The sequence below is a fragment of the Dreissena polymorpha genome, chromosome 1 (assembly GCF_020536995.1).
Source record: "Dreissena polymorpha isolate Duluth1 chromosome 1, UMN_Dpol_1.0, whole genome shotgun sequence".
Lineage (NCBI taxonomy): Eukaryota > Metazoa > Mollusca > Bivalvia > Myida > Dreissenidae > Dreissena > Dreissena polymorpha.
Genome location: NC_068355.1, coordinates 19,953,037 through 19,975,851, shown reverse-complemented (window position 1 = coordinate 19,975,851; position 22,815 = coordinate 19,953,037). Strand labels below are relative to the sequence as shown.

The window sequence follows — 22,815 nt, the reverse complement described above, 5'->3', positions numbered from 1 at the left end:
TTTATGTCTAAATTGATTTATACGAACAAACCACTTCAGATTACTTTTTATCAGTTCTGGCTCCCATAACACCCAATTATAAAGACTAGTCGCTAAAGTTAAACCTGTATGCTGAAGCTGGTTTTCATAAGAGCTGTTCTTGGGGACAATAATATAATTTTGTTTGTTTCTGGCAAAACTTGGCTTAATGCATTTGCATACAGACATGAGTTTTTATGTTATTTTTCTTTAAATGAAAATCCAATTAAGATGAAAAGTGTTGTTCCTGATTAGCCTGACGGGACTGCACAGGCTGATCACAGACTGATCTGGGACAACATTTTACACACATGCATTAAGCTCATTTTTCCAGAACATGTTATGGCTCAATAATCAATTATGATTAATCAATTGATGATTATTAATATATTTTAGTAATCAGAGTAAATCTTTGACATCATTTACTTAATGCTTATTAAATTCATCATTCCAAAAGATATAGAAAACTGGCTCATTTTTCAGAAAACCTAACATTATGATTAACCTGGTTAGAGACCGAAAGAGGAAGGGGGAGTTAAAAACTCTAGATAGGTTAATAAGATTAAGATTAAAAAAATGTGTTTTGTTTGATAACAGTGTTTTTTTATGGCAATTTCGGGGCCGATATTCGGGCCCCATTTCCCTAAAAAAATAGTATATATTTTTCCCTATTTTGTAGAAAAAATCCCCTCCAGAAGTAAAAAAAAAACAAAAAAAAAACAAGATGCGTTTGTGAAACACAATGTCCCCCTATATGACGTTTGACCTTGTAGGATGACCTTGACCTTGACCCTTTATCACTCAAAATGTGCAGCTTCATGAGATACACATGCATTTCAAATATAAAATTGCTATATCCCCTATAGAGGATAAGGTGTCCGTATAGTGAACAGGACAACACTGGTTTGAACCCCACTGTGGGAGTTTTCTTTAGACCACCTCTAAGACATCAAGTACTGGTGTATGGTTCTACCAAAGAGTTTCGCAAACTCTACAGCTTTTTCAATCAGCCTTTGGCTTTTGAGGAATCTAAAATAAGTTAAAACTAAACTACCTGTGTTATGGGCTGATGAGGCAGAAAAGCCAGGGATGGACCCGTTGCCCGTGCCGCCCGAGTGCAGGTACACAAACTGGGTCGCATCTGTAGGACTGGCACCACCCACCTGGAACTTCTTCAGCTCAGCTTTTATGTCTAAATTGATTTATACGAACAAACCACTTCAGATTACTTTTTATCAGTTCTGGCTCCCATAACACCCATTTATAAAGACTAGACGCTAAAGTTAAACCTGTATGCTGAAGCTGGTTTTCATAAGAGCTGTTCTTGGGGACAATAATATAATTTTGTTTGTTTCTGGCAAAACTTGGCTTAATGCATTTGCATACAGACATGAGTTTTTATGTTATTTTTCTTTAAATGAAAATCCAATTAAGATGAAAAGTGTTGTTCCTGATTAGCCTGACGGGACTGCACAGGCTGATCACAGGCTGATCTGGGACAACATTTTACACACATGCATTAAGCTCATTTTTCCAGAACATGTTATGGCTCAATAATCAATTATGATTAATCAATTGATGATTATTAATATATTTTAGTAATCAGAGTAAATCTTTGACATCATTTACTTAATGCTTATTAAATTCATCATTCCAAAAGATATAGAAAACTGGCTCATTTTTCAGAAAACCTAACATTATGATTAACCTGGTTAGAGACCGAAAGAGGAAGGGGGAGTTAAAAACTCTAGATAGGTTAATAAGATTAAGATTAAAAAAATGTGTTTTGTTTGATAACAGTGTTTTTTTATGGCAATTTCGGGGCCGATATTCGGGCCCCATTTCCCTAAAAAAATAGTATATATTTTTCCCTATTTTGTAGAAAAAATCCCCTCCAGAAGTAAAAAAAAACAAAAAAAAACAAGATGCGTTTGTGAAACACAATGTCCCCCTATATGACGTTTGACCTTGTAGGATGACCTTGACCTTGACCCTTTATCACTCAAAATGTGCAGCTTCATGAGATACACATGCATTTCAAATATAAAATTGCTAGCTTCAATATTGCAGAAGTGACATTACATGAGCAATTTTGACCCATATATTTGACCTTGAAGGATGACCTTGACCTTGACCTTTCACCACTAAAAATATGCAGCTCCATGAGATACACATGCATGCCAAATATCAAGTTGCTATCTTCAATATTGCAAAAGTATTCATAAAATTAGCAATTTGGGCCACATATATTTGACCTCTGACCTTGAAGGATGACCTTGACATTGACCATTCACCACTCAAAATGTGCAGCTCCATGAGATACACATGCATGCCAAATATCAAGTTGCTATCTTCAATATTGCAAAAGTACTCATAAAATGAGCGATTTTGGCCACATATATTTGACATCTGACCTTGAAGGATGACCTTGACCTTTCACCACTCAAAATGTGCAGCTCTATGAGATACACATGCATGCCAAATATCAAGTTGCTATCTTCAATATTGCAAAAGTTATTGCAAATGTTAAAGTTGGCGCAAACCAACCAACCAACAGACCAACCAACCAACAGACCAACAGACAGGGCAAAAACAATATGTCCCCCACAACTATAGTGGGGGACATAATTTTTTTTTTTTTTTTAGAAAGAACTGTCTTATGATACATATATCACATATTTATTTCATAAACAACTAACAAAGTATATACATATAATATTAATATGATTTTGAATTATCATAAAGACTTAAATTAGTTTTTCCCAAATCAGTGGTCACTTTTCACATGAATTTCATTTTTTCCCAAAAGGGAAAGGTCTGATGTATCTAGATTGTGTCGACATTTGTTGATAAAAACATTCCAATTTGCTCCATTTATTGATAAAAAATGCTCAAATTTGCCATTTTATCGATTAAAGAAAATCCAATTAGACTGAAATTGGCTAGGAAAACTGAGACTGTGCATGACGGCTGAACTGTCTGAAACTAATGTTGAAACAATCATTGATATATATTTAAGAAAAAGGACAGAGACATCCAGCTGTGAATATTGCATTCATACATACATGTGTATTCATATAATAAATATCATTACATAAAAAGAGTGAATTTATAATTTTCCCCTTTTCCTAAAAAACGACGCGTTTTTCCCCTTTGGACGGGCCCCGCCGCCATTCCCCTATAGGTGAAAAAAAACACTGGATAAGGGCAACTTCTTTTTTAAACAGTTTTAATCAGTTTTTAAATCCAGAGATTATTTATTAGCAACAACCTTTGATTGTTCAATGTCTCAGTTACACAGATAATAACTTTGCAGCGCATTAACCCATTTATGCCTAGCATCTAGAAAAAAGGCCTTGGCAAACAGAGTAGACCCAGATGAGACGCCGCATGATGCTGCGTCTAATCAAAGTCTGCGTTGTCTGCTTGAAGGAATTTCTGTAAGAAATATTATAAATATAGAAGTAAATATACTAGACATCCCTAATTTAGGAAATAAATTTAAAAGGATGGGAGAGTCCACTAGGCATAAATGGGTTTGTCTTACAACTTGTAGAGAGCTATGCCTTAGACTCATGTACGTACAATTACCATCGTAAGATCCATCCCCAAATGAGTGCTTGGCCATTCCACTGAAATAAAAAGAAAAAGAGATGATACAAAATAATCCTTTTTTTACATGTATATGGTACACATAAATAATGAAATATTGACAAAAACATCTGTAAATTACATAAAAAAAATCTGTGTTGGCAGTTTTTTTCTAAATTTAAGATATTCTACCAGTAAAGAATGAATAAATCAAATTGTTCTTGTTTTGGATACACTAATTCTTGATAAGGGGGAAAATGTTAATTAATTATTTAATATTATTTGCCTCTCATTCCAAAGATAATATCTTTACTTATGAGACAAGGGCTGTTTGTAAAACATGCATGCCCCCCATATGGGCTCTCCGTTGTAGTGACAGCCATTGTGTGAATATGTTTTTTGTCACTGTGACCTTGACCTTATTTCTAGTGACCTGAAAATCAATAGGGGTCATCTGCCAGTCATGATTATTGTATCTATGAAGTTTCATGATCCTAGCCATAAGCCTTCTTGAGTTATCATCTGGAAACCATTATACTATTTCAGGTCGACCTTTGACTTAGTGACCTGAAAATCAATAGGGGTCATCTGCGAGTCATGGTCAATCTACCTATTAAGTTTCATGATCCTAGGAATAAGGGTTCTTCAGTTATCATCCGGAAACCATTTTACTATTTCGGGTCACCGTGAACTTGACCTTTGACCTAGTGACCTCAAAATTGATAGGGGTCATCTGCCAGTCATGATCAATGTACCTATGAAATCAATGTACCTATGAAGTTTCATGATCCAATGCATAAGTGTTCTTGAGTTATCATCCAGAAACCATTTTACTATTCGGGTCACCATGACCATGACCTTTGTCCTAGTGACCTCAAAATCAATAGGGGTCATCTGAGAGTCATGATCAATCTACCTATCAAGTTTCATGATCCTAGGCCTAAGCGTTCTTGAGTTATCATCCGGAAACCATTTTACTATTTCAGGTCACCGTGACCGTGACCTTTGATATAGTGACCTGATAATCAATAGGGGTCAACTGCGAGTCATGATCAATCTACCTATTAAGTTTCATTATCCTTGGCATAAGCGTTCTTGAGTTATCATCCGGAAACCATTTTACTATTTTGGGTCACCGTGACCTTGACCTTTGACCTTGTGACCTGAAATTCAGTAGGGGTCATCTATGAGTCATGATCAATATACCTATGAAGTTTCATGATCGCATAAGCGTTTTTGAGTTATCATCCGGAAACCATTTTACTATTTCGGGTCACCGTGACCTTGACCTTTGACCTAGTGACCTGAAAATCAATAGGGGTCATCTGCCAGCCATTATCAATCTACCTACAAAGTTTCATGATCCTAGGCATAAGCGTTCTTGAGTTATCATCCCAAAACCATTTTACTATTTCGGGTCACTGTGACCTTGACCTTGTGACCTCAAAATCAATAGGGGTCATCTGGGAGTCATGATCAATCTACCAATAAAGTTTCATGATCCTAGGCCTAAGCGTTCTTGAGTTATCATCCGGAAACCATTTTACTATTTTGGGTCACTGTGACCTTGACCTTTGACTAGTGAGCTCAAAAATCAATAGGGTCATCTGCGGGTCATATTAATGTACCTATGAAGTTTCATGATCCTAGGCCCAAGCGTTCTGAGTTATCATCCAGAAGTCCATTAATGTTGCTGCTATAGTGGCAACAAACATTTGACCTCCTGGTGAACTATTTGAATGAAAAATAAGGCGTCTAGATAGGAAACAATACATCATTTGATTGGGCACGATGTACGAAGGCGCCCTAAAAGGCGAACCACAGAAGCTCACCCTGAGCACAATAGATTTACCTGTAAACATTGTTATTGGACGCAAGTGATTCCTAGTTACCTCTTAATTGGTAAGGAGCTAATATGCGACAAACAACAACAACCAGTACTCGACAAAAGACGCAAGACGCACAATATCTCATAATTAGCATTTGTAAGTTGTTAGAAAAGGCTTAAGATACTTAGTTCTACTAAATTTATTTCATTTATCTGCTATGTGTCTTCTTACAATTGCTTATCGGGACAGGCCTTTCTTGCGGTGTTCCTTAGCTCCGGTAGCCGAGATTTTAATGGCTATTTACCGCCTCTGTAGATGCTGCTTGAACTAGAAAATTCAAACAATTATAACCACAAAATGTCCATGTTTAATAAGCCTTCAAAAAGGTAAACAAATAGACCCAGTTTCGGTAATACATGTACACATATAACTTTAAATGAAACATGTTCCTGGTTATTCACAATCATATTTTTTACACTTTTTAAACAGAGATTTGCATTGTAATTTTTGTAACTGAGTTGGTGATCTAGCTGACTTGTTTTTTTTCCTTCAAATGGCTAGTACAATTGTTGGTAAATTTCGCAAGTAACTTTTTAAATGATTTTTAATGGGGTGTTAAATTGGTTTCAACAAACTTGCTCCATGAATGTTGCTCCCAGAGTGTTTTTTTAAATATTTGACCTGTTGACCACAATTTAAGACAAGTCTGGCCCGGATTATAAATGACCGTTATTTGTCAAGATTAACAAGCAGGCACAGATGCTGCTAAAATAGACAATACAAAAAAATATTGTTAAGAAATGTTTATAAAGATTTGTAGCCGTTTCAAGTCTTATCTAACTGCACACAAGTCAACTTCCTTCACCTTAACAAGCACATGACCTAATATTACTCTTGAAGCTTAGGAAAGGCCAAAAATAGACCCAGTTTAGGTAACTTCAGGCAACACATGCGAAAGTTATCGGTCCACAGACGTTTCCCATACAATTAGAATGAACATACACATTTTATAGGATTTTTGATATGATGACCTTGATTTTTGCTGCATCTCAGCAAGATTAAAACCAAATTTTGTTAAGCTGGTTCTGAGTGAGTTGCAAATTGAGTCATTAATGTGGCTTCTAAAGTGGCATCAAATATTTGACCTGGTGAACTATTGAATGTAAAATAAGGTGTACAGATAGACAACAAGACATTTGATTTGATAGGGCACGATGTACGAAGCCAACAAAAGCCCACTGACCTTATATGTAGCAGACTTTAGGTTGACGCTGTGCCTTTGGGGTGAGGGTGCACTTGAGGCGTATGAAGACGGTTCCTGAGCATCGCCTCCTCTTGACAGCGAGGAGAGAGCACTTCCTGTATCTCTTCATGGTCGCACGCGTGTGCGTAGTCATAGATGCTCTGACCAATCAGCTCAATCTGCAGGAAAAGTAGATACAATGTCTTATAACTCAAGCAAGTGTGTTAAGGGACACGACCGCACAGGCTAATCAGGGACAACCCTTTCCGCTTTTATGATATATTTTGTATAAAGAAAGTCTCTTCTTAGCAAAAATCAAGTTTCGATGGAAAGACTGCACAGGCTAATCTGGGACGACACTTTACGCAAATGCATTAAACCCCCTTTTCACAGAGCACGGCCTATATAACAGTTACTGTACCTGTTGCAGGCCAAGGATATGTGCAATCCCCTCAGAGACGTAGATCAGATCTCCATCTTTAGAAAGGATCACCAGGAAACCATCGAGAGCCTTTGGGTACAGCGAGTCCAGCTTCAACTCCAGCTCGTCATCCGGAACCTTTAAAAAACGGGTGAGAAATGGGATGATACGCAGTCAGAGCATCAAGAACTGTGCGCTCAATTGTTCTGCAAACTATGGTTGCATACTATATAACAATCACGACACCATGATTGCAATTATTATTGTCTTACAGTCATAAATTGTCAGTTAATTGCAGACAAAACATGGTTGTCATTTTAATTTAAAAGAAGCAATGTTCATATTAACCTCAGCAATTTAGCAGTGTTTTATCAGGATCCTATTATGTAATATAAGAATAAACAACAATCTCAGGTCATGACAAACAATGATTTTAAAAGATTATTTTGATTGGCCACAGGTTACAACCGTTCCAATTTTACAACCTGTGACACAGAATGAGGGAGATGACCAAAACAAAGAAATAAATCAGGGCCGTGCTCTGTGAAAATGGGGTTTAATGCATATGCCTAAAATGTCGTCTCAGATAAGCCTGTGCAATCGGCACAGGCTAATCAGTGGTGACAATTTCCACCTAACTAGATTTGTGCTAAGAAGAGAAAATATCATAAAAGCTGAAAGTGTCGTCCCTGATTAGCCTGTATGGACTGCACAAGCTAATCAGGGATGACACTTTACGCACATATGCATTAAACCCCCTTTCATAGAGCACGGCTCATAAAAGTTTACCACACAATCATTTTGGGTCAACCAAGAGTTTTAAATGTTTGCCCCCCATTGGCACAATTTGAACACATTCTTAGATAAGTATAATACCATGGTACATGCAAAATATGAAATTTCGTTACAAATGCTTAAATGAAAAAAACTGTGTTTGCCACATGACCTCTTAAACCAACAATCATGAATCTAGAAGACTACTAGAGGGCCATTCCATCAGAATCTGCCCAGCATTTCATTATTAGTTCCTATAAAATAAAGTAGATGTAAGCTATGTACACATATCCATTATTTTCAGGTTACTGTTAAGAGTCTCTGCTAAAAAACTGAAAAACATAGTATAATGCAAGGATGTCAATAAATAAAATTGGAAACAATTCAACAAAGCTTACACAAAAAATGTGTAACACTAAGCTATTGAAAATAATTGATTGCCTGCCAAAAATTGCATCAAATGTAATGTAATGATAATAACTTTGTTTCATTGATTGTAAGAAATAGATTTACTTACATCTATGTTCGAAAGGTGCTAATGCAAATGTAATATATACTTTACAGGTGCACACATACATTCCTAATGTCTTTATGTGTGGCTTTACCCGGTAAGCCCCTCATCTCCACTGCAACTGAAATGAGAATGATCTGACGTGATAATCATATCACTAAAGGCACTGCAGTTGTTTGCAATTGTTTGATGCAAACTTCAGTCTTCAAAACCAAACAACAACCACAGTGTGTTGAAGAAATGCATAAATAAAGTGAAATCATTTCAAAGTTTTTGTTACTTAACACATATTTTTTAAACAATAGTATTACTCCAAAGAAGAAAATCAGCTGAGAGGAGAAAACAATCAAAAGGTCAATTTGCACAAATCGGCAGGTTATTATTATTTTGTATTTATTTCCTTGTCATGTACTTCTATGATGTTTAGTTTTTGTATACAATTTTGAATTTGGTGTATTTAGTTAAGTTTAAACCTATTTATTTAAGCTCGATTTCATCAAAAGCCTATGGCTTATTCAAATGCTCTTTAGTCCATTTCCTGGGACTAAAAACCAGCACTTGCTGTCTTTGGAGAAGATCCAAAAAAATGCTCTGACAGTGGGGATCGAACCCGGAACCTCCCGATTGCTAGGTGGACACCATATCCACTACACCAAGGCGACCTCATAATGGTGCATTTAATTATTGTTTCCCCATTTTAAGACATGCAACATATCAAATTTGTATGAATAGTCATTTATTCTTAGAAGCTGCAGAAATATATGTCGATATATAACTAGAGTTCCGCGGTCGGAGATGACCGCATTGAAGCCGGATTTTTGATTTAAATGACAGGAAAGTACCTTTCGTGTTTTTGTCAATGCAATACTTAAATTACTGAAATATTGTTCAAAGGTCAAAATGAAATGTAAATACTTTTCAAGGCATGAGCAAACCTTGTGTTATGTTTTGAATGCATGCATATACATGAACAACAATAACATTTAAGGTCACAAATATGAACTTGAATTGACAATTAGGAAAGTTTGATCTCAATTTTTTTATTGGCAAATTAGTAAGATATTGTTTGAAGTTTCCATCAATTTCATTATCAAATGTAAGAAAATAAACTTAGATGAAATAATACTATTTATTGTTTTGCTTTCACATACCTACACAGAAATCCAGACAGCCTTATGATCACTCCAAAAGGTTTCTATCACACCAGTTATAAAAACTTTAACATTTTTACATTCAAGGTCACAGTGACCTTGACCTTAGAATGAATGACCTTGAAATGACCAGTGGTCATCTAAGTGTGCTTGCAAACCTTCATGTCAAGTTTGAAGACTCTATGTCCAAGCATACCAAAGTTATAACAATTTTAACATTTTAACATTTAAGGTCACAGTGACCTTGACCTTCAAATGAATGACATTGAAATGACCAGTGGTCATCTTCTAGTACTGGCCAATCTTTATTTCAAGTTTGAAGACTCTAGGTACAAGCATACCAAAGTTATAACATGAAATAAGAACTTTAACATTTTTACATTCACGGTCACAGTGACCTTGACCTTCAAATGAATGACCTTGAAATGTCCAGTGGTTACTTACTAGTTCTGGCCAACCTTCATGTCAAGTTTCAAGACTCTAGGTCCAAGCATACCAAAGTTATAACAACTTTAACATTTTTTCATTCAAGGTCACAGTGACCTTGACCTTCAAATGAATGACCTTGAAATGTCCAGTGGTTACTTACTAGTTCTGGCCAACCTTCATGTCAAGTTTCAAGACTCTAGGTCCAAGCATACCAAAGTTTTAACAACTTTAACATTTTTATATTGAAGGTCACAGTGACCTTCACCTTCAAATGAATGACCTTGAAATGACCAGTGGTCATCTGTTAATCCTGGCCAACCTTCATGTCAAGTTTGAAGACTCTAGGTCCAAGCATACCAAAGTTATACCATGAAATAAGAACTTTAACATTTTTACATTCAAGGTCACAGTGACCTTGACCTTCAAATGAATGACCTTGAAATGACCAGTGGTTACTAACTAGTTATGGCCAACCTTCATGTCAAGTTTCAAGACTCTAGGTCCAAGCATACCAAAGTTATAACAACTTTAACATTTTTTATATTGAAGGTCACAGTGACCTTGACCTTCAAATGAATGACCTTGAAATGACCAGTGGTCATCTGTTAATCCTGGCCAACCTTCATGTCAAGTTTGAAGACTCTAGGTCCAAGCATACCAAAGTTATACCATGAAATAAGAACTTTAACATTTTCGAGCACACCGCCCGCCCGCCCGCCCCCCCCCGCCCGCCCGACAACATCAATCTATAAGCCGAGATTTTTTCGAAAAAAATCCGGCTAAATATACATAAATTACTAATGTTACTTGATAATCGTGAATAGAATGAATTAGGCAAATATTTTCTGTGCTCATTCTTGGTTGTATGTTTAACATGTTATTATTGTATCTATTTCCCTAGATTCCTGCATAAACAACTACCATATTTGTCATCATATTAATTAATATTTTAATCACAATAACAAACAAATATTTTCTATTGATTCATAAGGGTCAATGCCAGGCAAATATTTGCCAGGTACACTTTATCTATAATAGCTGTTTTTGTTTTAACTTCCTTATTATTTTTTAAAATAACTGATGACATGCAAGTGTGGTACTTTCTTTACCTTCTTCGTTTTTAAATGCTGGTGGTGTCGCAATAGGTGTTGCTGAAATGAGAATGATCATGGGTGATGAATACTATAGACAGTATTTGATATAATGGAACAATAAGAGGATAATGAGCTCTATTAAGATACTAGTGACTAGAAGGAACTAGACCATTTTGAGACAGATGATTTAAAGCACTTTATGACACATACATATTAAATTTCTTGGCACACTGATATATCAAGTTGAAATCTTCAATATTGCAAAAGTTATAGCAAATGTTAAAGTTGGGACAAACAAACAAACCAACAGAGGGCAAAAACAATATGTCCCCCACTATAGTGGTGGGGGACATAAAAAGAAGTATTCCAATGGCTAATATGTGAATGTTTAACTGCATTTTTAATTGATATTATAATGTACTACATTATTATATTGTTACTTAAAACACTTAATAAACCAACTAATGCCTGTAATGGAAAAGTTTGGCATTTTTTCTTGGGATTTTTTTTTTGGAACACATTTTACTTCTTGCCATGGAAAAACAGCCTGTTAGGGCACTGACCTTCAACAGCTCCTGGGCCACTTTTATTGTATATTGTGGCTGCCCGTCCTTCATTTCTAAAACTAAGAAATAATTAAAATAAATAAATTGATGGCAAAAAAAGAACATAATGTGCATACAGTAAATGTAAAAAAATATAACGAAATAATATAAGGTGCACAAACAAACACCAATCCCCTTAGCTGTTGTTTGAAGCCACACAGCAGAAATTCAAGATTGATCTTCTTTTCAGGTACCAAACATCTGACACTTAATGTTTTTCATAGTTGAAATATAGACACATTATTAAACAAGAGCACCGCCTTGCGGGTGCAGACCGCTCATCTATTTTCTTTTTAAAGGTGAAGGGACTCTCATTTTCAATCACAAAGGAGGGAGGAGTGGAGTGAAGAGGGGTGTATAGTGTGGGGTTGTGGACATTTATTACATTATCTTCCAAAAAAGCGAAAAAAAAAAAAAAAATAATAAAAAAAATCGGGGGGGGGGGGGGTATAGTGTGAGGGTGTGGTGATAATTTGTGAGATGATCTTAAAAAAAAAAAAAAAAAAAAAAAATCAAAAAAAAATTTGGGGGGGGGTGGGGGGGTGGGGTGGGGGTATAGTGTGAGGGTGTGGTGGTCATTTGTGAGATGATCTTATAAAAAAAAAAAAAAAAAAAAAAAAAATTAGGGGGGGGGGAGGGGGGGGAGGGGGGGGGAGGGCACGGGGGATGGTTTGGGTGAAGTCTATTGTGGTATGTCAGGTAAGAGTAGTTTCATCAAAGTATCAATCAAATCTAATCATAAATAAAGAAGTTATGGCAATTTTAGCAAAATTTAATAATTTGACCTTGAGAGTCAAGGTCATTCAAAGGTCAAAGTAAAATTCAAGTTGCCAGGTACAGTAACCTCATGATAGCATGTAAGTATTTGAAGTTTGAAAGCAATAGCCTTGATACTTCGAGTGGATCGAAACACAAAATTTAACCATATATTAAAAGTTACTAAGTCAAAAAAGGGCCATAATTCCGTAACAATGACAACCAGAGTTATGCAACTTGTCCTTTTACTGTACCCTTATGATAGTTTGTGAGTGTTCCAAGTATGAAAGCAATATCTATGATACTTTAGGGGTAAAGTGACCAAAACATAAATCTTAACCAAATTTTCAATTTTCTAAGTATAAAAGGCCCATAATTCCGTCCAAATGCCAGTCAGAGTTACATAACTTTGCCTGCACCGTCCCCTTATGATAGTTCATAAATCTTGCAAGTATGAAAGCAATAGCTTTGATACTGTAGGAATAAAGTGGACCTAAACACAAAACTTAATCAAATTTTCAATTTTCTAAGTATAAAAAGGGCACATAATTCTGTCAAAATGCCAGTCAGAGTTACATTACTTTGCCTGCACAGTCCCCTTATGATAGTTAGTAAGTGTTGCAAGTATGAAAGCAATAGCTTTGATGCTTAAGGAATAAAATGGACCTAAACACAAAACTTAACCAAAATTGTCAATTTTCTAAGTATAAAAAGGGCACATAATTCTGTCAAAATGCATGCCAGAGTTATCTAACTTTGCCTGCCCAGTCCCCTCATGATAGTAAGTAAGTGTACCAAGTTTGAATGCAATAGCATTGATACTTACTGAGAAAAGTGGAACTAAACGCAAAACTTAACCAAAATTTGCAATTTTTTAAGTATAAAAAGGGCACATAATTCTGTCAAAATGCACGCCAGAGTTATCTAACTTTGCCTGCCTAGTCCCCTCATGATAGTAAGTAAGTGTACCAAGTTTGAATGCAATAGCATTGATACTTTCTGAGAAAAGTGGACCTAAACGCAAAACTTAACCGGACGCCGACGCCAACGCCAACGCCGACGCCGACGCCAAGGTGATGACAATAGCTCATCATTTTTTTTCAAAAAATAGATGAGCTAAAAAACACTTCCATAACAACATAGCTCCTTACTACTGAATGACTGAAAACTGTATTTAAGCAGTCTATCTTAATTATTGTGTTCATCTGGCATGAGCAGGTTGTGCTCAGTTGGGCTAATAAAATGTGCATAATTTATCTATACCTTCTACAGCATGTCTTATGAATGCATACCTCAGTCCGCTCTCTTCTTAATTTCAATCGTAATAATGCAACAGTTGACTCCATTATTGTAACTGAAACAAAAACAAGGGCTGTTTGTAAAACATGCATGCCCCCCATATGGACTGTCCATTGTAGTGGCAGCCATTGTGTGAATACGATTTTTGTCACTGTAACCTTGACCTTTGACCTAGTGACCTGAAAATCAATAGGGGTCATCTGCGAGTCACGATCAATGTACCTATGAAGTGTCATGATCCTAGGCAAAAGCGTTCTTGAGTTATCATCCAAAAATCATTTTACTATTTTGGGTCACCATGACCTTGACCTTTGACCTAGTGACCTCAAAATCAATAGGGGTCATCTGCGAGTCATGATCAATGTACCTTTGAAGTTTCCTAATCGTAGCCATTAGCGTTCTTGAGTTATCATCCGGAAACCATTTTACTATTTCAGGTCACCGTGACCTTGACCTTTGATATAGTGACCTGAAAATCAATAGGGGTCAACTGCGAGTCGTGATCAAACTACCTATCAAGTTTCATGATCCTAGGCATAAGCGTTCTTGAGTTATCATCCGGAAATAATTTTACTATTTCGGGTCACTGTGACCTTGACCTTTGACCTAGTGACCTGAAAATCAATAGGGGTCATCTGTGAGTCATGATCAATCTACCTATCAAGTTTTATTATTCCAGGCCTAAGCATTCTTGAGTTATCATCCGGAAACCATTTTACTATTTCGGGTCACCGTGACCTTGACCTTTGAGCCAGTGACCTAAAAATCAATAGGGGTCATCTGCGAGTCATGATCAATCTACCTATCAAGTTTCATTATCCTAGGCCTAAGCGTTCTTGAGTTATCATCCGGAAACCATTTTACTATTTCAGGTCACTGTGACCTTGACCTTTGACCCAGTGACCTCAAAATCGAAAGGGGTCATCTGCCAGTCATGATCAATGTACCTATGAAGTTTCATGATCCTAGGCCAAAGTGTTCTTAAGATATCATCCGGAAACCATTTTTACTATTTCGGGTCACCGTGACCTTGACCTTTGACCTAGTGACCTGAAAATCAATAGGGGTCATCTGCCAGCCATTATCAATCTACCTACAAAGTTTCATGATCCTAGGCATAAGCGTTCTTAAGTTATCATCCAGAAACCATTTTACTATTTCGGGTCACCGTGACCTTTGACCTAGTGACCGCAAAATCAAAAGGGGTCATCTGCGAGTCATGATCAATGTACCTAAGAAGTTTCATGATCCAAGGCCCAAGCGGTCTTGAGTTATCATCCGGAAACCACCTGGTGGAAGGACCGACAGACCGACATGTGCAAAGCAATAAACCCCCTCTTCTTCGAAGGGGGGCATAAAAATAGGACAGGAGAGAAAATTGTATCATTTATTTATGCCATCACTCCAAGTTGCTGACACTGATGTTAACATTCTTTAGTGTCATGTAACCCTATTTTGTCCTTGGTCTTTTCCTTCAAAATAAATATGATTCAAATTAACAAATTGTTTTCTAACAAAACACTCAAACAACATGATATTATTGTCAAAATGTCACTAAATTAAATAAAATACCATACATAATATTGAATACAGTATAAATAGTAAGACTTCAACCTCTGCAATTAATTAAGTATGCTGAAAGAAGTAATAATGATTTCAAAAAGGCATTAATATTAACAGATTGAGAGAAAAGATACAAACAAATCAGGGAAGCTTGGATGCAATCTTAAAATTGGTCTCATCCTTACGAAATATCTAACATTCAAATAGTTTTGCCTTTATTTTGATTCAAAAACTATCCCAAAACAAGAAATGTGTTTGCCAGAAACTGCCCCCCTTTGATTTATTAAATAAAAAAAATTACCATCTGGCAGTTTCAAATAATTATCTCCCTTTAAAGCTAATTACTTCCCTTGGATTTGTTTTTTGACCTTTGACCTTGAAGGATGACCTTGACCTTTCACCACTCGAAATGTGCAACTCTATAAGATACACATGCATGCCAAATATGAAGTTGCTATGTTCAATATTGCAAAAGTTATCCCAAAATGTTACAGTTGGGGCAAACAAACAAACAAACCAACGGATAGGGCAAAAACAATATGTCCCCCACTATAGTGGTGGGGGACATAAAAATTTTTTTTTTATCAATTGTGTTGAAATTGTTTAAAATCAGCAAAATATAGTTCATTAGTGGCCAAATATACTAAGCCAGAAGCTAACTGCCTATCTAGTAGTATGCGTTAGACTTTACTTGCCAACAAAAGCCCACTGACCTTAAATGTAGCAGACTTTAGGTTGACGTTGCTTCCCTTTGGGGTGAGGGTGCACTTGAGGCGTATGAACACGGTCATTGGCATCGCCTCCTCTCGACAGCGAGGAGAGAGCACTTCCTGTATTTCTTCATGGTCGCACGCGTGTGCGTAGTTGTAGATGCTCTGACCAATCAGCTCAATCTGCAGGAAAAGTAGATACAATGTCTTATAACTCAAGCAAGTGTGTTAAGGGATACAACCGCACAGGGACAACCCTTTCCGCTTTTATGATATATTTTGTTTAAAGAAAGTCTTTTCTTAGCAAAAATCAAGTTTAGACGGAAAGTGTTGTCCCTGATTAGCCTGTGCAGACTGCACAGGCTAATCTGGGATGACACTTTACGCACATGCATTAAACCCCCTTTTCAAAGAGCACGGCCCACATAACAGTTACAGTACCTGTTGCAGGCCAAAGATGATCTGCAATCCCCTCAGAGACGTAGATCAGACCTCCATCTTTAGAAAGGATCACCAGGAAACCGAGAGCCTTTGGGTACAGTGAGTCCAGCTTCAACTCCAGCTCATCATCCAGAACCTTTACAAAACGGGCGAGAAATGGGATCATACGCAGTCAGGGCATCAAGAACTGTGCGCTCAATTATTCCACAAACTATGGTTGCATACTATATAACAATCACGACACCATGATTGCAATTATTATTGTCTTACAGTCATAAATTGTCAGTTAATTGCAGACAAAACATGGTTGTCATTTTAATTTAAAAGAAGCAATTTTCATATTAACCTCAGCAATTTAGCAATGTTTTATCAGGATCCTATTATGTAATATTAGAATAAGCAACAATCTCAGGCCATGACAAACAATGATTTCAAAAGATAATTTTGATTGGCCACAGGTTACAACCGTTCCAAACTTATAACCTGTGACACAGAATGAGGGAGATGACCAAAACAAAGAAATAAATCAGGGCCGTGCTCTGTGAAAATGGGGTTTAATGCATATGCCTAAAATGTCGCCTCAGATAAGCCTGTGCAATCCGCACAGGCTAATCAGTGGTGAAAATTTCCACCTAACTAGATTTGTGCTAAGAAGAGAAAATATCATAAAAGCGGAAAGTGTCGTCTCTGATTAGCCTGTATGGACTGCACAAGCTAATCAGGGATGACACTTTATGCACATGCATTAAACCCCCTTTTCATAGAGCACGGCCCATAAAAGTTTACCACACAATCATTTTGGGCCAACCAAGAATTTTGAACATCTGAATAAGTCTAAGTTCAAAGGATTATCAATATCAAGGTTAGATGATGTAAAATCAAGATATGTAACATCCATCCTAGTATCAAAGCTTTGTAGTCAGCAGTATTAATATAAGACTTAACTAGTGACCTCAAAATCAATAGGGGTCATCTGCGAGTCATGATCAATCTACCTATGAAGTTTCATGATCCTAGGCATATGCGTTCTTGAGTTATCATCCGAAAACCATTTTACTATTTCGGGTCACCGTGACCTTGAGCTTTGACCTAGTGACTTCAAAATCAATAGGGGTCATCTGCGAGTCATGATCAATGTACCTATGAAGTTTCATGATCCTAGGAGTATGCGTTCTTGAGTTATCATCCAAAAATCATTTTACTATTCCGGGTAACCATGACCTTGACCTTTGACCTAGTGACCTCAAAATCAATAGGGATCATCTGCAAGTCTTGATCAATCTACCAATGAAGTTTCATGATCCTAGGCGTATGCGTTCTTGAGTTATCACCCGGAAACCATTTTACTATCATGGGTCACCGTGACCTTGACCTTTGACATAGTGACCTCAAAATCAATAGGGGTCATCTGCGAGTCATGATCAATCTACCTATGAAGTTTCATGATTCTAGGCGTATGCGTTCTTGAGTTATCATCCGGAAACCATTTTACTATTTCGGGTCACTGTGACCTTGACCTTTGACATAGTGACTTCAAAATCAATAGGGGTCATCTGCAAATCATGATCAATGTTCCTATTTAGTTTCACCATCCTAGGCCCAAGCGTTCTTGAGTTATCATCCGGAAACCACCTGGTGGACGGACCGACAGACCGACCGACCGACATGTTCAAAGCAATATACCCCCTCTTCTTCGAAGGGGGGCATAACAAATAAAGACACAATCTTGCATTCAAAACATTTATAACACTATTTTCATCTTATAACAAAAGGATGGTCCTGTTGAAGACTGTGACCCTCTTCATAGGTACAATCCTGAACAAGGGACAAAATTGTCACAAAACCAGGTTTTCATTGTGAAAAAAAAATCTGATAAAGGGAGAAAACTCAAACTGAACATTTGAAATGAACAAACAAAATTAACCCCCTTTGTAAGTTTGTTTAAAAAAAATAATAATCTATTTTTAGTTGTGGCGACCTTGACATTGGAGTTATTGACGTGATTCTTTCGTGCGACACACCGTACCATGATGGTGAACAAATGTGCCAAATGATTTTAAAAGCCAGCCAGCCCGCATTCGCCAATCTAATAACCAGTTTTTTCCTTCGGAAAACCTGGTTAAAAAACAAACATATACATATCATTACTTTGTGAGTTATTAAGGGCTTTCTTAATCCTGCGTACTGAATCTGTGCCGCTTAAAACACTCTTTATGCTTTTTCTTGTTTTACTACTACTAAATTTCAAGCTAAACTGACTCATAATGTAGTAGCTGTAGACATTCAATAAAGCTTGAGGTAAGCAAAAATGCCTTCTAGTGACAAGAAAGTTCCACTATAGCAATATAAGGAAAATTTAAGGAAAACTGGTGGCCATGTTTTTCAACTGACTGGATCCCATTTCAAGAGTAATTCAAATATTTCGCAATTGCCATTTAAAGAAAATTGCCCTTTTCTCCATGGCCTCCATGCTTTGTAATGGACCATTAGCATTTTGGAAATCAGCTAAGAAAATCAAAAGAAAAACAAGAGCTGTCACCATAGGATGACATATGCCCCCTATATACGCTTTGATAGAAGTTATGAAGGTTATGTTATATCTAAGTTCAAGGTGAAGGTCACAGGGTACATTTTTAAAATGTTTGTTGGAAAGTTGCTTCTTTGGTGCCCATGGTAAATCTCTCCACATTTGACAGTGGAGAGTTGAATGAGGATTATTGGCGACTCTATCAGTTCCCCATCTCAATGGATATAAGACCATTATTAATGAGTAAATATGTATTCATTAAAAATGTGGCCACATGTGGCCACTGGGATGTGACTAATTTTGACACAAGAAGCATGACTTGAGATAAGTTTGTTGATTTCCTCTAGTTGATGCTAAATAGTACATATGAAATTGTTTTGCTTCTCAGTTTCAAACAAACCGATATTCCCAAAAAATCTTATCAAAGAAAAAAAACTTATGATCCCTTAAGCAAGTTTTAACTTGTGGATCATTATTTGAACAATATTAGTACAAGTGTTCTTGATGCTTCTGCATCCACAATGTTTAATACTTTGAACCAAGAGTTTTAAATGTTTGCCCCCCATTGGCACAATTTGAACACATTCTTAGATAAGTATAATACCATGGTACATGCAAAATATGAAATTTCGTTACAAATGCTTTAATGAAAAAAACTGTGTTTGCCACATGACCTCTTTAACCAACAATCATGAATCTAGAAGACTACTAGAGGGCCATTCCATCAGAATCTGCCCAGCATTTCATTATAAGTTCCTATAAAATAAAGTAGATGTAAGCTATGTACACATACCCATTATTTTCAGGTTATTGTTAAGAGCCTCCGCAGCTTCTTCTTTTGAAGAGAATGTTACTATAGCTCTCCCGCTTTTTTCCCTTCTGTTATAGTCCACTCCACAAATACATATTGGGCTAAAAAACTGAAAAACATAGTATAATGCAAGGATGTCCATAAATAAGATTGGAAACAATTCAACAAAGCTTACACAAAAAATGTGTAACACTAAGCTATTGAAAATAATTGATTGCCTGCCAAAAATTGCATCAAATGTAATGTAATAATAATAACTTTGTTTCATTGATTGTAAGAAATAGATTTACTTATGTCTATGTTCAAAAGGTGCTAATGCAAATGTAATATATACTTTACAGGTGCACACATACATTCCTAATATCTTTATGTGTGGCTTTACCCGGTAAGCCCCTCATCTCCACTGCAACTGAAATGAGAATGATCTGACATGATAATCATATCACTAAAGGCACTGCAGTTGTTTGCAATTGTTTGATGCAAACTTCAGTCTTCAAAACCAAACAACAACCACAGTGTGTTGAAGAAATGCATAAATAAAGTGAAATCATTTCAAAGTTTTTGTTACTGAACACATATTTTTTAAACAATAGTATTACTCCAAAGAAGAAAATCAGCTGAGAGGAGAAAACAATCAAAAGGTCAATTTGCACAAATCGGCAGGTTATTATTATTTTGTATTTATTTCCTAGTCATGTACTTCTATGATGTTTAGTTTTTGTATACAATTTTGAATTTGGTGTATTTAGTTAAGTTTAAACCTATTTATTTAAGCTCGATTTCATCAAAAGCCTATGGCTTATTCAAATGCTCTTTAGTCCATTTCCCGGGACTAAAAACCAGCACTTGCTGTCTTTGGAGAAGATCCAAAAAATGCTCTGACAGTGGGGATTGAACCCGGGACCTCCCGATTGCTAGGTGGACACCATATCCACTACACCAAGGCAACCTCATAATGGTGCATTTAATTATTGTTTCCCCATTTTAAGACATGCAACATATCAAATTTGTATGAATAGTCATTTATTCTTAGAAGCTGCAGAAATATATGTATATATATAAATATACATAAATTACTAATGTTACTTGATAATCGTGAATAGAATGAATTAGGCAAATATTTTCTGTGCTCACTCTTGGTTGTATGTTTAACATGATTTTATTGTATCTATTTCCCTAGATTCCTGCATAAACAACTACCAGCCCTGATGTAGAAGATTTCTGTTGCTTCAGCTCTGGGGTAGGGGACGTCTGTTGGTTCTGAACTGGGGTAGTGGACTTCAGTCCCTTTGTAACTGAAGACTACTGTTGGGCCACTTTTATTCTAAATTGTGGCTGCCCGTCCTTCATTTCTAAAACTAAGAAATAATTAAAATAAATAAATTGATGGCAAAAAAAGAACATAATGTGCATACAGTAAATGTAAAAAAATATAACGAAATAATATAAGGTGCACAAACAAACACCAATCCCCTTAGCTGTTGTTTGAAGCCACACAGCAGAAATTCAAGATTGATCTTCTTTTCAGGTACCAAACATCTGACACTTAATGTTTTTCATAGTTGAAATATGGACACATTATTAAAAAAACACTTCCATAACAACATAGCTCCTTACTACTGAATAACTGAAAACTGTATTTAAGCAGTCTATCTTAATTATTGTGTTCATCTGGCATGAGCAGGTTGTGCTCAGTTGGGCTAATAAAATGTGCATAATTTATCTATACCTTCTACAGCATGTCTTATGAATGCATACCTCAGTCCGCTCTCTTCTTAATTTCAATCGTAATAATGCAACAGTTGACTCCATTATTGTAACTGAAACAAAAACAAGGGCTGTTTGTAAAACATGCATGCCCCCCATATGGGCTGTCCATTGTAGTGGCAGCCATTGTGTGAATACGATTTTTGTCACTGTAACCTTGACCTTTGACCTAGTGACCTGAAAATCAATAGGGGTCATCTGCGAGTCACAATCAATGTACCTATGAAGTGTCATGATCCTAGGCAAAAGCGTTCTTGAGTTATCATCCAAAAATCATTTTACTATTTTGGGTCACCATGACCTTGACCTTTGACCTAGTGACCTCAAAATCAATAGGGGTCATCTGCGAGTCATGATCAATGTACCTATGAAGTTTCCTAATCGTAGCCATTAGCGTTCTTGAGTAATCATCCGGAAACCATTTTACTATTTTAGGTCACTGGGACCTTGACCTTTGATATAGTGACCTGAAAATCAATAGGGGTCAACTGCGAGTCGTGATCAATCTACCTATCAAGTTTCATGATCCTAGGCCGAAGTGTTCTTAAGATATCATCCGGAAACCATTTTTACTATTTCGGGTCACCGTGACCTTGACCTTTGACCTAGTGACCTGAAAGTCAATAGGGGTCATCTGCCAGCCATTATCAATCTACCTACAAAGTTTCATGATCCTAGGCATAAGCGTTCTTAAGTTATCATCCGGAAACCATTTTACTATTTCGGGTCACTGTGACCTTGACCTTTGACCTAGTGACCTCAAAATCAATAGGGGTCATCTGCGACTCATGATCAATCTACCTATCAAGTTTCATGATCCTAGGCCTAAGCGTTCTTGAGTTATCATCCGGAAACCATTTTACTATTTCGGGTCACCGTGACCTTTGACCTAGTGACCGCAAAATCAAAAGGGGTCATCTGCGAGTCATGATCAATGTACCTAAGAAGTTTCATGATCCAAGGCCCAAGCGGTCTTGAGTTATCATCCGGAAACCACCTGGTGGAAGGACCGACAGACCGACATGTGCAAAGCAATAAACCCCCTCTTCTTCGAAGGGGGGCATAAAAATAGGACAGGAGAGAAAATTGTATCATTTATTTATGCCATCACTCCAAGTTGCTGACACTGATGTTAACATTCTTTAGTGTCATGTAACCCTATTTTGTCCTTGGTCTTTTCCTTCAAAATAAATATGATTCAAATTAACAAATTGTTTTCTAACAAAACACTCAAACAACATGATATTATTGTCAAAATGTCACTAAATTAAATAA

At 36.6% G+C, this 22,815-nt stretch overlaps 1 protein-coding gene across 1 annotated transcript in view; it reads right to left on the bottom strand.

Annotated features, from left to right (window-relative positions):
- The window catches only part of LOC127873321 (epithelial splicing regulatory protein 1-like), a 120,963-nt gene that overhangs the window by 73,341 nt on the left and 24,807 nt on the right, over positions 1-22,815 (bottom strand). Inside the window, exons 6-7 of the mRNA XM_052417135.1 lie at positions 15,998-16,177; positions 13,715-13,776 (exon numbers count right to left, since the gene is read on the bottom strand). The gene's annotated coding sequence lies outside the window, so the exon portion shown is untranslated. The remainder of the gene's footprint in view (positions 1-13,714; positions 13,777-15,997; positions 16,178-22,815) is intronic.